Source organism: Ursus arctos, unplaced genomic scaffold (genome assembly GCF_023065955.2).
Source record: "Ursus arctos isolate Adak ecotype North America unplaced genomic scaffold, UrsArc2.0 scaffold_9, whole genome shotgun sequence".
NCBI lineage: Eukaryota > Metazoa > Chordata > Mammalia > Carnivora > Ursidae > Ursus > Ursus arctos.
In genome coordinates, this window is record NW_026623111.1 from 44,849,089 (window position 1) to 44,867,187 (window position 18,099).

General features: G+C 35.0%; 1 long non-coding RNA gene across 1 annotated transcript in view; it reads left to right on the forward strand.

Moving 5' to 3' along the window:
• Positions 1-10,903, forward strand: part of LOC130543206 (uncharacterized) — a 64,784-nt gene extending 53,881 nt beyond the window's left edge. Inside the window, exons 3-4 of the long non-coding RNA XR_008958369.1 lie at positions 7,267-7,332; positions 10,826-10,903. This is a non-coding gene — a long non-coding RNA (uncharacterized LOC130543206). The remainder of the gene's footprint in view (positions 1-7,266; positions 7,333-10,825) is intronic.
• The last annotated feature ends 7,196 nt before the right edge of the window (positions 10,904-18,099 follow it).

An 18,099-nucleotide genomic window follows, 5' to 3' on the forward strand; every position in this document is an offset into this window, starting at 1 on the left:
GTAGATAGTTATACTAACTCTATCAGACATGGCTGGCATATTGTTGCCTTTGCTTACTGTTTTCCTCATATGTATACTATCCTCATTTGAGGTCCAAATGTAGTATTATTTTATCTATATAGACGTCCTTGTAATCTCCAGTATCTTTTGATCTGAATTCCTAAACTGCTGTTGTTGATACAATAATTTGACATTTAATATCCATTCATTTAACTATGATCTATTAAGTCCTACCTTGAGTCAGGCACTGTTTTAGGTTCTAGGAACACAGCAAATAAAAATAAGATAAATACCCCTGCCTTAAAGGAGTTTATGTTGAAATAATGGTATATAAACAACTAAAATAATATAGTGTGTTAATGGTGTAAGTGCTTTAGATAAAAAGACAAAACAAACTAAAGTGTGTTGGGAAGTGGGGAGCTTGCAAACTTAAGTTGGATGGCTAGGAAAAGGAGTCCTCTCTTGGAGAGTAACATTTGAGCGAAGATGCGAAGGTAATGTTGATAACTGAGTAAAGTTATGTTGATGACTGGGGGAATAGTATTTCAGGAAGTTGAAACAGCAAGTACAAGCAACCTAAGATGGTCCATGTATCTGGCAAGTTCAAGCAAAAGCAGAGAAAACAGTGTGGAGTGAGTAGGGGGAAAAGAGGCCAAAGTGCGTATTAGGGATTTGGTTGGGACTTATAGATAATTGTACATAGTTTGACTTTTACTCTGAGTGAGACAGGAAGGCATTGGGGGGTTTCTGTGAAGAGGAGTGACATGATGTGATGAGTCTCCAACAGAAGCACTTTGCTACCTTGACAGTAGACTGCATAAGCAGGTGAGGGAGACTATTTTAGTGATCTGGATAAGTGATAATTGTGGCTTAAACAGGGCAGTAATGGTGGAGTTGCTGAAAAAATGCTTAGATACCAGAAATATTTTGAATATGGAAATAACAGGACATGCTAACAAGTTTAACAAAGGGCATGAACAATTGAGAAGAGTCCAAGTTATTTGGTCTGAACAAATGGAAGGAGAGAACTGTCATTATCTCAGATGGAGACATATAAGCATAGCAAGTTTGAAGGGGAGAAGATTGGAAGCCCTCTTTTGGACATGTTAATTTTGAGGTTTCTATGAAACATCCAGGTTGAAGTGTCAAATAGTGAGGTATATGTATATTTCTGAATTTCAGAAGAGTAGTTTAGGTTAGCAATACATAAATTTGGGAGACACAGATTGCATGAGATCCTTAAGAGAGTAAGTAGACGAAAAAAATAAAGATATCTAAGGGATGAATGCCCCAGCATCTCAACATTAATGAAATCAGGTCACAGAAATGAGGGAGAACCAGCAAGACAACTGATAAGGTGTGACCAGTGAGGAAAAAGTAAAGTCAGAAGTGTGTAATACTATGGAAAGGCAGTAAAGAAATTATTTTTTGATCAATTTTGTTGAATGCTGTTGATAAGTTCAATAAATGTCAACTGAAATTTAGCTATGAGATGGAACAAAGCAGAGGTCATTGCTAACTTTGACAAGAAAAAACTCTTTGAGGTGGAAAGGTGAGGGTAAAAGCCTGAGAGGAGTAGGTTGAAGAAATAATGGGAAGAGAGAAATTGGAAACAATGAGTCAAGATAATCCTTTGTCTCTTCAAGAGAGAAAAAAACCTACAACTTTTTATCAGAATTTTGTTTCGGAATATGGATCTGTTTTCACTAGCATAAACCCACCACCTCGGTCTTACATAATTAGTCTTTTTAAAAAAATTTTATTTACTTTTTTGAGAGAGACAGAAAGAGAGAGCAGGAGTGAGAGGTTGCAAAGGGAGAGGGAAAAGCAGACTCCCCGCTGAGCAGTGAGCCTGAGGCGGTGGTCTATCCCAGGACCCTGAGATCCTGATGTGAGTGAAAGGCAGATGCTTAACCAGGCATCCCAGATAATTACTCTTTGTATCTGACTTTTCTATATCCTCCTGAGGAAAGGCCTCACCTCTTCTCTTGCCCTTCTTAATTTATATACAACTTCTGTTTACTACCTCAGAATTTCCAAACCTGGGGAATGATTTCTGGCACCTTTGAATATTTATTTTATGGATTGCTTCCTTCCAACTCTTGCAGAGTTGGGAGGCAACATTTTATAACAGATCATATTCCTGGAGTTCAGGACCAGGTCGAATTGCTGAAAGAGCTATAGAATAAATGAGTCAGGAAAATGGAGAAAACTCCAAATGAAGATTCACAAAATCTGCAGCTGGGGTTCCAGGAGTTTCCTCTAATTCAGATCTGGCCAACAGCTCAGCTTTATTATGGACCTTCTTGAATTTCTGTGGGATTCAACTTATCTCTCTTTATAAAACAATAATAAAACAATATAATAAAATATAAAATATTTTATATAAATAAATATAAAACAATAATAATAACAAGGAATAATTTTTAAAAAGGTAACAAAACACAGGGTTGGAAATCCCTTCCAATTATCCTAAACTCTATTCCTTGAATCAATCCCAACCGAAGCTGACAATGCTGTTTCATCTGACTTGTTCTCTTTATGTGAATGCACTGCTATTATTATATTGTTTCTACCACTTACTAAGTTTCTGGCAAAACAATTACATTGACATACATTTTTTTGTTTTTAACTGTTAGTTGGATTATATTATAGAATTATAAAATTATAAATTGATAGTTTTTCACTCTTTAAAATTGATAGTTTTTCAGATTTAAAACCTACAAAGATTTACATTTGAAGAAAACATAAAAGATATAAGTGGCTGCAGGTTCAAGTGAGTAAAAATTATTTATGGCACCTCACACTGTTGTAGTCTGACCCATTGACCCTCAATGTTCATTAGAAATTCATCAGTACCAGGCTACCTTCTCTTCTTTGCATCTTCCTTTTTTTCTGATCTTTTGGCTTTAGGCCAAGGAGAGATTTTCTACAAAAAAACCTTTTTAATTAGCTCTTCACCCTCCTGATAGTTTCAGAATAATTCATAAAAAAGAAAACTTCAGATCATAGTTCATTTTCTGAAGAAACCATGAAAAACTGGAGCTATCCAACTGTGCTGTTCTCCCAAGGAAAGTTTTAGGCCCTTTGTGCATGTGTGTATGTGTGCGTAAGCTATAGGCAAAGATAATTTTTATTTTATTATATCTGAGACTTTAAAACATCATGACAACTTCAAAACTTGATTTCTTCATGTTATAAAAATAATAGCATCTTTTTGAGTTCTCATTATGTGCCAGACATTAAGCTGGTCCCATAAAATTGCTTTTTTTCATTTAATCCTCTAAATAACTACATTTGGTTGATTATATTCTTGTGCTCATTTTATAGATAAAAACTGAAGCCATACGTGGTTAAGTGACGTACCCAAAGCCACACAGCCAGTAAATATTATAGTCTGAATGTCCGAAGGGTTGGTCTTGTTTTACAGCATAAATTTTAAGTGTCGATGATATTGCATAATATCCTGTTATGAATATTCTATGTGTATTCATATAAATAAAAGTCATAAAAGTATCCTTAAATCTATCATTTTATAATTGATGAAAAGGCTTAAAGTCAATGAACATATGTTAGTATTTCATAAGTGAAGGAATGAAACAAATACCACCGCTGTTTTTCATTGGCTTGTGTGTGGGAGCATGTGTATACTTAGGGAAGGGAGGAGGTGTTGTCAGTTCAAGGACTATGCTAAGAGGACTAAATGTGAATCCTAGAAGAGATCCACCTCAATTGAAATTGCATCCTTTTCCTACTATATTGAAAGGCAGGGTAAACAGGATCAGCTGTCCACAACTTGGTTTACTAAGAAAAGCTAGTTTGCTTTCTCTATCTCTTCCACTCCTCAGAGTACTGTGAGGGTGTCCCTTCCTTAAGATGTTGCCTCTCACCAGTCCACCCTTGCCAAAACTGTGGAAATCAAAATCAACAGGCTCTTTGTCACGTCATACCGTTGTTCCATTACATGTTTGTTTTTTCTGTTGCTCTTTGCGTGTGTGTTTATAAAAGGATAACATTGTTGGCTACTGTAAAAGATAAACTGAGGCGTAGTAAAATTTTTAATAGTCTATTTGAGCAAAATCGATTCCAATCAGGGCAAAGGCAAACTGGAGGTAGTCAGGAGTGCTCCAATGACAGGAGCTCAGTGAGAGACGTTTATAGAGAAAAGGCAGAAGCAGAGCAAGGAAATTTTGATGAGCTATAGCTTAATGTCTACTTGTCTCTTTCTGATTGGTTGTCCTTAGTTTTGAGGCATTTATATGCTTAGATTTTGGTTTGCTTACATGGGCCATTAAGACACCTGAGCCATCTCAGTCTAATGCCCTCCATGTTTAATTAATATAACACTACAGAGAAAGTCGATGTTGAGAGGAATGCTTTCCTGGTTGTTTGTGAGTGGGGGCGGGAGATGGGGGCTACAAGAAGGTAAGAAGCTTTCTCAGCTGGCAGCCTGCTTGTAGAAGGTTGCAACCCAAGGATTTTTTGTTGTCATTGTGAAGCTTTTTTTTTTTTTTTTAATTTCTTTTTTTAGAACAGTTTAAGGTGCACAGCAAAATTTAGGGGAAGGTACAGAAATTTCCCCGTATGCTCCCAGCCCCCAACACATGCATACCCTTCCCCATTATCCACACCCGTCACCAGAGTGGTACATGTGTTCCAGCTAATGAACCTACACTGACACATCATAATCACCCAGAGCCCGTAGTTTACATGAAGGTTCACTCTTGGTGTGGTACATTCTATGCGTTTGGAATCAAGGGTTGTTTTACACCTCAGACATAGACCCATTTTTACTCTAGGGTCTATGCTATATTTCTTTGGTAGTATTACTCTGCTAAAACCTTAGTGGACCTATCATCTAGTTGATTCCAAATCAGCAACATATGCTAAAGGTCATATACAAGCTCTTTTCTAGAATATTTCTCATTTTTGCTTTTTTTTTTTTTTTTTAAGATTTGTATCTACCTTGAATACAGTTCTCTTTCTTTTGCTCTCCCTCCCTTTTTCTCACTCTCACATAGGATTTATTTTTAGATACCCTAATCTTCTCAGGCTTCATTGGGAAATCCACTCATGCAGCATATTTTCCTGTGGCAGATATATCTATTTCCATTTGTGAGGATACTCTGGGCATCAATTCCATCCTATCAGAGACTTTAAACAATGAATGGATGGCCACATTTTTTATTTGATCCTTGTAACAAAATTGAGTTTTAATCAGCCTTTGTTTCTCATAGTAATTATTTATACTTTAACTGAGCTATAATTGACAATAAAGTAAACATATTTAAAGTGTATAGTCTATTAGGCTTTTGCATGTGTATACACCTGCAAAATAATCACCACAGTCAAGATAATGGCCATATTCATATTTATCATCTGCAAATATTTCCTCATGCACTTTTGTATATATCTTCCCTTCTTTCCTAATCCCTAAGCAACAACTGATCTAGTTTTTGTGACTATAGTAAATATCGTCTATAATTTTACATAAATAGAATTTTGTTTGTTACACTTAGCATAATTATTTTTTCTATAGCTGCATAGTATTTGATTTTATGGATGTATAAAAATGTTTTTATTTATCTATTGATAGACGAGTTGTTTCTAGTTTTTGTCTATTGCTAATAACACTGATTTGAATATTCATTCACAAATATCTTTCTTTTTTTGTTTTAAATGGTACATTTTATTATCTGTGGTTGAATAGCAGTTTCTTCTCCCAAATCTATAGGGCTCTGAATTGAAGGGTTTTGTCTGTTTTCATTCATTACAGTCTGCCTTTTTCTGGGTTCATCTCTCTCAGTATATTGCCAAATGTAGCCAATAGTAACAAACATACATTATTAACATTTTGTGTTTTAATCTGTAGCCCCAGTGTTATTAGTTTATTAGATATTACCTGAATCCAAAATGGTCAAAAAAAAGTTTTGCTAAAAGTTTTTCTACCATAAAGTGTGAATGATGGTGTATATTGAAGTTTTTAGGGAAGAGGCTGAGAAGCCCTCTTTTAAAAAAGAACACCATGGGGCACCTGGGTGGCTCAGTTGGTTAAGCATCTGCCTCCAGCTCAGGTCATAATCTCAAGGTCCTGGGATTAAGCCTTGAGTCATACTCCCTTCTCAGCTGGGAGTCTGCTTCTCCCTCTCCCTTGGCCCCTCCCCCTGCTTGTGCTCTCTCTCAAATAAATAAATAAAATAATTAAAATAAATAAATAAATAAATAAATAAGAACACCAAATCACAAACACAAAATTAGGTATTTATGATGAGAAGATAAATCACAAAATAATTACAAATAAAGAAATATAAATACCAGAAACATCACAAATTTTTAAAATTTTACTTGTGATATACCTATAAATTTTTTCTGCCTTTTAAATTATCTTTTATTGCATCTTAATATTATATTGAATTTAATTTTTTTTCTTTTTTTTTTAAATAGTATGGAACTCTTTTTTTTTTTTTTTAAGATTTTTTATTTATTTATTTGACAGAGATAGAGGCAGCCAGCAAGAGAGGGAACACAAGCAGGGGGAGTGGGAAAGGAAGAAGCAGGCTCATAGCGGAGGAGCCTGATGTGGGGCTCGATCCCATAACGCCGGGATCATGCCCTGAGCCGAAGGCAGAAGCTTAACCGCTGTGCCACCCAGCGTCCCTATATTGAATTTTAATAATATTATTTTCCTTCACAGAACAGAAAAATACATCTGTCTTTCCCTTAACATGGCAGATCTTTTTTAAAATTATTGACAATTTGGACACATAGAACATAAGACTTCATTTATAGAAATAGTCACTGTTAGAGGTAATAGCGCATCTTTTTGCCCCTCAAAATAAGGGAATGCTGATGAATTCTATAATCCCACTTAAAAATGTTTTGTGTGTTTATAGTTATATTCATCATATTATTTCCTATGTAACATACAGGAGAGAACTTAAGTTTTGACTTGGCTTCTGTAAAAACAAATCTTTTGCTTATAATTTCATAATTGGAAAACTAGAAAAAATATTCCATATACTACTTTCTAACTCCATACACGCCAATCTTGTTACTCCTCCACAATTCACATTCTTCTGGTGCCAGATGCTAGAGAACACATTTCTGTTGCATAATACCAGGTAGATTGGCACAGAGAGCTGCAGGTATATTCTAAAAAGCTTTTCTCCCCTGGTATGGCTAACAAAACTTAGTTATAAATTGTGTTAAGTTCTTATATTCTATTATACTCAAACTAAATGTATCTCCAACTCAATTTCCCCTTAGACGAATCCCAGAAATGATTGTGGTAACACTGATGTCACTCAACATGAAGAAGAAGGTGATGGAGAGGTAGGGTAAAAAGAGACAGTGATCTTAATAAAGTGAGTTTACAGTACTGATGTCAGAATATTTTGCAAATATGTCTTCTTGTAAAGTCCTTGTAAACACATTACTAGATTCCATCCTAGGACTTTGGGATGGACCTGTGTAAGTGGAGGGACCTGAAGTCTGTTTCATTAACTTCATAGTTAAACTGTTCCTGATCCCCACCTTTCAAGCCTTTGATAACATTCACCTCATTACCTGCCTCTGAATACCTAATCTAATGCCCCCTATTTTAGGCTTTTATGTATGCCAGCATTTCAAACATGTGAACCAAGTTCTCTAACAATCAGGATAAACTAGATTATGCTGTGGAATTGAACACCTTCAAAATTTTGGTGGTTTAAGATAAACAAACAGAAAATTTATTTTTTTTTGATTGATAATATTTAGAAGGTGTTTATTTGTTTTCTTGTCTTGTTTACTTAGGGACAGGGCTGATGATGCTCTGTGTTCCCACAATCATCCTAGCAGGGCAAAAAGAACTCAGGAGTTCATCACATTGGGAATTAAAAGTTACAGTTTGGAAATAACATGACATTTCCCTCTCTTACCTCAATAGCTAGTATTACAAACACCCAAACTTAAGGGATTCATCAGGTTCAGTCTTCTGTGTGTCTGGAAAGAATGGAAAACTTGTTATCAGTGAGCAGCACAAAAGACTCCCACATAGTGTGATAGGAACGTCAAACCTCCCAGATCAAAAACTGATCTCTAGGCTACTCTTGACACCTCCTGCTAACCGTGCTGTTTTTTCAACATAATGTATTGTCAACCATATTTTATCATTGAAGTAAAGCACATGAAAATAATCAAAACTGAAATGTTTCAAATTTTCTGTTTATTAACCACATTATTGTTTATGAAACTTCTTGCTACTTATGATATAGCAAAAATCAATAGTAATCTTAACTGAAATGTGATATAAACTCAAATATAATGAAGAAGGGCATATAGGAGATTTTTTTTCATGATGGTACAGATGATGTATTATCTCCCTCACCAGATAATTGGTGAATAGCTGATATGGGACTTCCCCAGTATTTCAAATCCCAACTCAGTTACATGCAATTATTTTATTTTATTTTATTTTATTTTATTTTATTTTATTTTATTTTATTTTATTTATTTTTTAAAAGATTTTATTTATTTATTTGACAGAGACAGACAGCAAGAGAGGGAACACAAGCAGGGGGACTGGGAGAGGAAGAAGCAGGCTCATAGCGGAGGAGCCTGATGCGGGGCTCGATTCCATAATGCCGGGATCATGCCCTGAGCCTAAGGCAGACGTTTAATGACTGTGCCACCCAGGTGCCCCCATGCAATTATTTTAATCTTTCCTTCTAGAAATTTTACCAAATATACAATTGGAATTCAACAAAAGAGCCATCTTTTAGCTTGTAGTACATTATTTCTTAAATTTAATCCTGTTATGTAACTATTGGAATAATTTCTATCTCTCTGATATCTTTTATTTTTCTTATTCAGTAATTTTAATAGGACACTTGTATTTTATTTTTTTATTTTTTTAAATTTATTAGAGAGAGAATGAGCAGGGGAAGAGGCAGACAGACAGGGAGAAGCAGACTCCCCACTAAGCAGGAAGCCTGAGGTAGGCCTCGATCCCAGCACCGTGGGATCATGACCTCAGCCAAAGGCAGACACTCAACCAACTGAGCCACCCAGGCGCCCTAGGACACTTGTAGTTAGCTAACTTGTTTAGATTTTAAAATGTGGCCTGATGTGGGGATACAAAAAGGAGTGAAGCATAGCTCCTGCTTCTGAGACCACACAAGTAGAACTGAGACTGGGAAATAACAAAAAGAGAAGAAAGAGAAGGGATTTCAGGCATAGAAAATTAAGGTATAATAGCATGATAGTCTGAGACTACATGATTGGAGGACTAATATTGCCAGTAAACTGCATTTCAGTGAAATTGGAATGTGGGGTGTGTTTGCTTTGTCATGGAGATGGTCACACAGTAGGATGAGGGGACTGGTGAGAGAAAGAATAGAAAAAAGTGAGCAGTGGCCAGGCCATAAACAATTTTTTGGCCACAAGGAAGTAACCAACTTTATGTTGTATATGATGGGAGCCATCAAAAGGAATACCACATTGGATTATCTCCCTCTTGTTCTAGCATGTCTTAATTTTATTTTCTATTTTTTTATACTCAGTGAATGACTAGACCATTTTGATGATCTTTGTATAAATACTGTCTTCCTGTAATGATCACCTTTACTTTCTTCCATTTAACCCTATGATTCATGGTTTTTTTGTTCTTTATCATTTTTTTGGGAACTATTTTCCTGTGGTATAGCATTTCATATTTTCCCTTTATTATTATTTTACATTAACCTGCTTTTACTCTCATTTTTTACAATTACAATTCATAAAGTTATAATTTTATACTTTTTTTAGATGGATTAATATGGTAGTTACTACATTAACTACCATATTTACTTGTAGACATTGTGTAAAATAGAGCCTTAATATATCTGTTTAATGCAGAAGTTAGGTTATAATTCTTAGAAGAAAAAATTACAGCAGTAAACACATTACCATTACTTACATTCGAACAGAATGACTACTATATGCAACATAGGTAGCTAGGCTGCATTTCAGGTACAAAATGTAAGACGTTCTCTAATTTCAAGGCACATTCAAAAACACTATCTTTATCATGTCACGTCAGTTAAAATTTTTTAAATTGTTATATTTTTATTTTTAATGACTATTTTTACCTTTCATTCTAACTATTTCATTTTTATGGTTTATTTTCTTATTATAAAACCATGAAGGCTTATCATAAATAAAAAACACAATTCCACTTAGCTATGCTAGCATTCAGGCTCACTATAGCTGCTATAATAACTGTGAACACTTGCCAAAGCTAAGAGTGGTTCTGTTCACCTTGCCCATGTGCATAGAAAACAATAACCTGTTGTATGACCATCTGTTATTCCCTTTCTTATTACAAGTGATCTCAGATTTTTTTTTTTTTTTAATTTCTGGAAGGCACCTAGTTTGGGAAGGGACGACCACCTTATATACCAGCAAGGATGTTCTTTTAAGGATGCATTCAAATGTATCCTTGAGAGATGCTTGACTTCCTCCTTCTTCATGTTGTTATTTCTCCACATTAATCTGACACTTTTTTCAAGTATACGTTTCATACTTTAGTTTCATAGTATATAGGTGATTCCAAATTGATCATGTCTGTCTTCATAAGCTACTTTGTGAGCTGAACATCCTATTAAACTTTAAAGCTTTGACCTGAGATTACTTCCACACCAAGCATAATTTTAGCCTACGTGGATATCCTAAAGTGAGTGAAGTTCCTTAAGTAACTTGTTCTCTAGTAATTGTAACACCAAAGCTTCATTTTGGTAATACTAAGACTTTGGCTTTTCCTGCCCTGACCAAATCTTCCTCTTAAATTTCTTCATTATTATTTCAGAACGACTGCTTCACTACCCAGTGGGAGATCCACAGGTAACCATCCCGTGCCTCGCACCGAGGAGTTCCTCAGTACTGGTGTTTTAACTGAGGTAATATTTACAACGAAACAGTCAAGTAATCATAACTTATCATAAGAGAAAAAAAAGAAGCCTCCAGAATCTTTGAGGCAGAACTTGTAAAATACCCAAATATTTTATAAAAAATATAAAACTATTTATCAATTAAGGCTGAGTGGATAGAATTAAAGAATAAAATTCTTTGCTCAATCTTCTATCCTGATGCTTATATTCTTTTCATTAGAATTTTGTATAAGACATAAACATGAAATCACACCATTTAAGCAGGACACAAAGACAGCATTTGTAGCTCACGAATTTTCACAAAACTATTTTAGTTATTGAGTAGACACATAATTCTGTGTGTATATCAGGTAGCATTCTAAGTGCTTCACAAATCTAAACTCGTTAATCCTTATTAAACTATGGCTGAATTACGGTGTACTTTATAGCTTTCATATGAAGCAGCTACGTGTTTAGAAAGTACTTGTTAGTAGTGACACAGAGGTTGCAGAGATAATGGGACAGCTCATGATCAGTGGGTGATTCTTAGTGGTCCAATTGGAGAAGGCAAGAGCAGAGTACTTTGATGCTCATTTTGTCTTCCAGGGTTTGGAACTCATTATTCCTGAATATATATTGTGGGATAAAATGTCTTCCCCATGGGGCGGCAAATGAAAGAATACAGGCTTTAAAAATTATTTTATAAGAGCTTTTCCTGGATCACAATGTATTTTCATATATATTATTTCATTTGATGTGGTATACTGTGAGATGACATTTTCTAACATTTACTGACGTAAGAGCCAGACACTGTGTTGATTCACTTTGTCGAATCCTTACAACTTTTGATCACACCCAAGTAATAGAAATCTGAGACTCGCATATTAAGCACTAACAAGTGACTGTACTTGATAAACTTAGGTAAGCATGGTTTAATTCAACAAATAAAGATGTTTGGGGGAAACAAAGCAAGTAAAGTAAAGGGCCAAAATTAACTTTTGCCAAAATCTATGTTCTTAACCACATTGCTCTCGTTATTGTTTTCATCATTATTTTCATAGTCCCAAGATGAAAAAACAAATAAGAGCTATGCCTTTGCCACAATTGCATAGATAGTGACTACAATTCAAGCAAATAGTAGAGGTAGTGTGATATAGCAAAATGATATGTCATAAAGAAATACCTTCCCCCAAAATCCTGTTAGAAGTATTAAACAAATTTAGCAAATTTGTAGACTACCAAATCAACACAGAAATCTGTTGTATTTTTGCATGCTAGCAATAAACAATCTGAATAAAAATTAAGAAACCAGTTCCATTTATATCACAAAGAATAAAACACTTAGGAATAAACTTAACCAGGAAGGCAAAAGACTTGTACCCTGGAAAATATTACATGTTGCTGAAATAAGTTCAAGACAAAAATAAATGGAAAGTTTATTTCCTTTGTTCATTAACTAGGAGATTTAACATTGTTAAGATCTCAATATACCCAAAACAATGTACAGATTCAATGCAATCCATCTAAAAATCCCAGGGATGGTTTTTGCAAAAATATATTTAAAAACTTTAAATTCACATGGAATCTCAAGGGACTCTAAATAGCTAAAACAATCTTGAAAAGAACAAAGTTGGAAGTATCGCCCTTCCTGATTCTAAATTATTACAAAGGAATCAAAACAGTATAGTACTGGCATAAAAGCAGACATGTGCACAGATGAAAGAGAAATCCCAGAAATTAACCTTCTATATGGTCAAATGATTTCCACAAGGGTGCCAGGACTATTAAATGGGGGGAAAGATAATCCTTTCATCAACTGACTTTGGGAAAACTGGATATCTACATGCTAACTAATGAATCTGGATCTATACTTCAGATCATATACAAAAATTAACTCAAGATACATCAAAGACATTAGAGTTAAGACTATAATCCTCTTAAAAGAAAATAAAGAGGGATCGCTTTACGCTCTTGCATTTTTTTTGCTTATGAAAATTTATTATTGTCGTATTTTCACTGTCAAAACTTATTATTATCTTTCCTTCTTGTCTTTGTATAAAACCAAAAAAGAAACATTGGCTACTTTGAGTCACTGGGTGCATGAGCTTTGCAACCAAATCCAGCAACCAGAATTTCGTTTTCCTCAATAAAATTCAACCATCATTGTGTAGAAAGGCTGTGATTTTTTTTTTTTTTTTTTTTTTTTTACATTCTTGATCAGTTGGACCCTTACACACTTTCTGATGGAAAAATTTGGCTGTTTGGCTTCAAACCCTACTTTTTTCCAGCACAATTCCCTTTGCATGGAAAGTGTCTCCATATGGGTTGGCCTTCAGGGCTGTGCCCAAATGGACTTTCTTGTACTGTTTATTGTGCCACTTCTGATCTCTCAGTGGCTATGGAGCTTTCTGGCAGTATCAAGACCGTGACACTTGCCTCTCCTGCCAGTGCCATGGGCCTGAGCAAAAGAGAGAAACAGCACAGGAAGGCTACATTCTTGGATTTCTTAATGATTTTTTGGATATGATACCAAAAGCACAGGCAACAAAAGAAAAAATAGATAAATTGGATTATATCAAAATTAAAAATTTTGTGTATCAAAGGATGCTGTCAAGAGATTGAAAATGCAACCAATGGAATGGGAGAAAATATTTGTAAATCATATATCTGATAAGGAATTAATATCCAGAATATATAAAGAACTACAACTCAACATTAAGAAAACAAACAATCATTCAGAAATGAGCAAAAGTCTTGAATAAACATTTCTCCAAAGAAGATATATGAATGGGCAATAAGCACGTGAAAAGATACCCAACATGATTAATCATGAAAGAAATGCAATTCAAACCAAAAGGAAACACCACCTCGTACCTATTGGGATGGCTGTTACTAGAAAAAAAGAAGTGTTGGTGAGGATGTGAAGAAATTGAAACATTGCACACTGCTAGTAGGAATGTAACATGGCAGAAACTCTGTGGAAAACAGTATGGCATTTCCTCCAAAAGTTAACTGTAGAATTACCATATGATCCAGCAATTCCATTTCTGGGTATATACACAAAAGAATTGAAAGCAAGGACTTGAACAGATATTTGTACACCCATGTTCATAGCAGCATTATTCATGATAGCCAAAAGGTAGAAGCAACCCAAGTGTGTATCAATAAACAAATGGATAAACACAATGTGATACATATTTATTATGTTTCATGCCTCAAAAGGGAAGGAAATTCTGAAACTTACTGCAACATGGAGAAACCTTGAAGACATTATGCTAAGTGAAATAAGCCAGTAACGAAAAGACAAATACTGTATGATTGCAATTATATGAAGTTTTTTAAGTAGTCCAATTTATAGAAACAGAAATTGCAGTAGTAGTTACCAGGGTCTGTGGAGAGGGATACTGAGGAATTATTGTTTATTGGGTGCAGAGTTTCAGTATGGTAAGGTGAAAAGTAGTTCTAGAGTTGGATGATGGTGATGGTCACACAACAATGTGAATGTATTTAATGCCACTGAACTATACACTTAAACATGGTTAAAATGGAAATTTTTATTGTGTATATTTGATCACAAAGTTTTTTTTAATAAAGGAAGAAGGAGAAAAGGAACTTAAGATCCCAATTGAATTCTTATTTTAAAAGCTATTGACTTTGAGCAGTTGGTCAAAATCTCATTTTCAGTCTCTCTGAAAAAAAAAAAAAACATAGATAATCTATAATCTCCAAGGTTGTTGGAAGGCTTTATCATAATAATGTATGTAAAATTCTTGGCTCAAGGTAGGTATGCAATCGTAGCTTCAATGTTTATCATACATCTTTGTGCTAAATATCTGTGTTTGGATGGGAGGTTATTTGCAAGGAAAGCTCCATTTAAGGATTTAAATAATAAGTAGATATTAATCACACAGCATCTTGTAATGATTAAACTATTAAACAAGCATTTGTAATACAACAATGTCTTGAGAGAGAAAATAAGCCCTGATTTTAATGACATATTTATCTAGTTCTTTTTTTAAACGTCTTAAGATTGCTTCTAACACGTGTTATTCATCGTGAGTCATATAAAGCAAATGTTCAAAAGTTGGAGTTTTAGTAGCAATTATATCTCTTGGGTGGTTATGGCTGTTGATCTGTGAAAGACAGTAAGTAAAGGCAAGAAAAGGGAAAATTTCCAAGCTACCAAATTTGGGAATCTTGGCATTTCCTGAATACAAGGAGTATCTTAGGGTCCTGAGGTCATGGCTAAAGGGCATCTAATGGTTAATACTGGACTAAGAGTTTTTTTCAAGGGACAAGAATTCTTTAGTTTGAAAGAATTTATTTTTATTTTGAAAGACTTTAGAGAGATATCACAGTACAGTGGTTAAAGCTTAGATTCTGCAATGAAACATCCTGGGGACAAACTACTAGTCTACATCTTCCCAGTTATGCCCTTGAGTGTGTTACTTCACTATTCGAGGTCTCAGTGTGATGATAAACAGAGCTAGTTCATAGATACAAGACACAACAGTAAAGCATTTAGCAAGGTTCTTGGCATTTAGTAAGTCCTCCATAACTTTTTTATTATGATGATGATAATTATCATGATTCATAAGATCTTATTATCTCAGAACATGGCTAGACACAGCCCACTTAGTTACAGTGGGAAAAAGCAGACTGATCATTGTTGGGCTTGAATCTGTGCTGTTGAAACTAAGATATTCTGACATAGAGAAACATTTGGATCCAATAGAGAGGCTTGTGATAGATGTCTAATCCAGCTGATGTATCATAATTTTCAGTAGGTTATGGAACTAGACAACAGGTCAAATAATCAAGCAGCTTGAAGGGAATAGTACTGGGTTAAGCTGATGTTGCAAAAGCATTAATTGACTAATGGAGAATCATAATAAGGAATATAAAAACAAGTGGTTAGAAAGCTAGATAGGCAATCAGACAGCATTAGAAAATTATAAGTAACAGACGCCCTGGCACCTATGTGGGATTCAATCAAAGAACTCCAGTTCTTAGGGAAGACTAGAAAAATTACAAGTCTTTCTTTCAGTTTGAGTTCCCCCCAGGATCAGACCTAGAGAGAAGGAAGCACAAATAGTTGATTTGGAAGCGGTAGTAAACACCAGTAGAGAGGTACAGAAGTAAAAAAAGGGAGTGAAGCCAATAGATTGATTATGCTATCAAGCCAGCTATGCTGTGGACAACTGGGATTTAACCCCATGGGAAAATTATTAAAACCCACTTCCTTCAAAAGGGAAAGCAACCAGAGGATTTATACAGCAAATACTACCAGTCATTTGTGGAAGACTGCTGGCTTAAGGAAGGGAACAACCTACCTTGGCTTCAGAGGAAACCCTAGGGCAAAACCACGTCAACACCATCAGGTGCTCAGGCCTGCAGGGTAAGCAGTAAAGGATCGCAGCTTTAAGGAAATCATCTCTAAAGCTCATCCCACACAGACTTGCGTGTCATATCTAACCTACTTTTAACCGCAAACCCACTGTTCACAGAAATAGTTTCTTACTTTTCCTGTTTTGCACTCACACACCTTACTCTGCTATCTCAAGTTCCCTGGCAAAACTTTGCATTTCCTGTATCTGTATCTGAAACCCTGGGACCAGATAATTTTTGAAATTAAGAATTTTTTGAGTTTTAGAAAGGTAATATAGTTAATATTCTGTGTGTTTAATAACACTCCAGGGAGGTTTAGGGCAGCAGTCTGTAAGTAAACATGTTATTTTTTCTGGTGTCTCAGGAATGAATATTTACATTAAGTGGTATAAGCATAGGCAGTAAATAACCTCACATCAATTCAAGTCAGGGTTGTGTTTAGTCTGGATGTAACTGGGTGGGACACAGTACAGAACTAAATCTAGAAGAAGACCCCAGCCCCCAAACTGTTCATCACTTATACAATGGCAAGTGCAGGTGGCAGGGAGCATCTAGGGGACCGCAACGTAATGAAAGTTTCTGAGGTCAAGGAAGTGGCTTCACTGGAAAGAAGGAGGGGACTCTGCAACTAGAATCAGATGTTATTAGTTTGTTCTGTTGAGTTAACTCAGGTCTGCTGAAATAGCACTTTGCTAATCTACCAAAAGGAAGGTAGGAAATGAGATCTAAGGGATATCTCGATATGTTTTTCTTTAGATACCAATTTATGAGAATTTTTTAAAATTTTAAAGCAGAGTTTGGGGATTTTGGAATTGTGGATAAGTGGTAACTCTACAGTGGACGTGTATATTAAATCTGTCTTCTCCATTTCATAAAATGCAACAATTTAAGTAAGATGTCCCCGCCAGCCACCACCACCACCACCACCACCACCTCCGTTTTTACGAAAGGGAATGCTGAGATCCACTGAGACATAATCTTTAGAATGTGTATCTCAACCTTTTTTTCGTTATTGTCCCCTTCCCCTTACTAGCCGTTTTAGACCATTTTTTTCTAATTGCCCACTTCTGTAACATTTAATACCAAAGATACACTATATATCTCTTGATGTACTGTGGCTCTTTGGAGGACTTCAGATCTTTATAATACCTAACATTTTTTATAGCCCAAGAACAGCTTTTCTCCCCTTGGAAGCTATATCACTCACATTGAAAGTGCATGTTTAAATTAGAGACTACAAATGTTTACCAATGTAACAATGTGAACGCAAACTTATATGGTGTCATTTAGCCATTTTGTAATATATATTTACTCAGTTTAATTGTTTTAGACCTCTCTTTAAGTATCTTTAAACAATCAAATGGTTTTTTTTTCTTAATACTCGATACCAATTGGAGGATGTGGATATGATGAACGGTCATAAACATACATTTTCAAACTAATGAATGCAAAGTTCTGTTGAAAGAAAACTCTACATGAAATTAATGCTAAGCCTTTTCAGAAGACATCAGTACTTCAGAATTTTTATTTATTTTAGTTTTTATGTATTGAAAATTTCTACCCCAACTACTATTTGGAAGAGTTTAATGGTAAAATGAGAAAGACTAGATAGATATTTCTGCAGAAAACTTATAGATTATAAGGTAAAAATAAATCAGAACCAATATTTTACTAGGAGCTGAAATGTTTTAGAAAAATTGCTGAACTTGACATAAGAAGACATTGCTCAGGGTGCGACTTAGCCAGTTTGCTGTTTCTGATCTTCTCCAATCTCTGGTCCTCTTCTTTCTAAAATTGGAATTAGGATTACCACGAAGTGTATTTA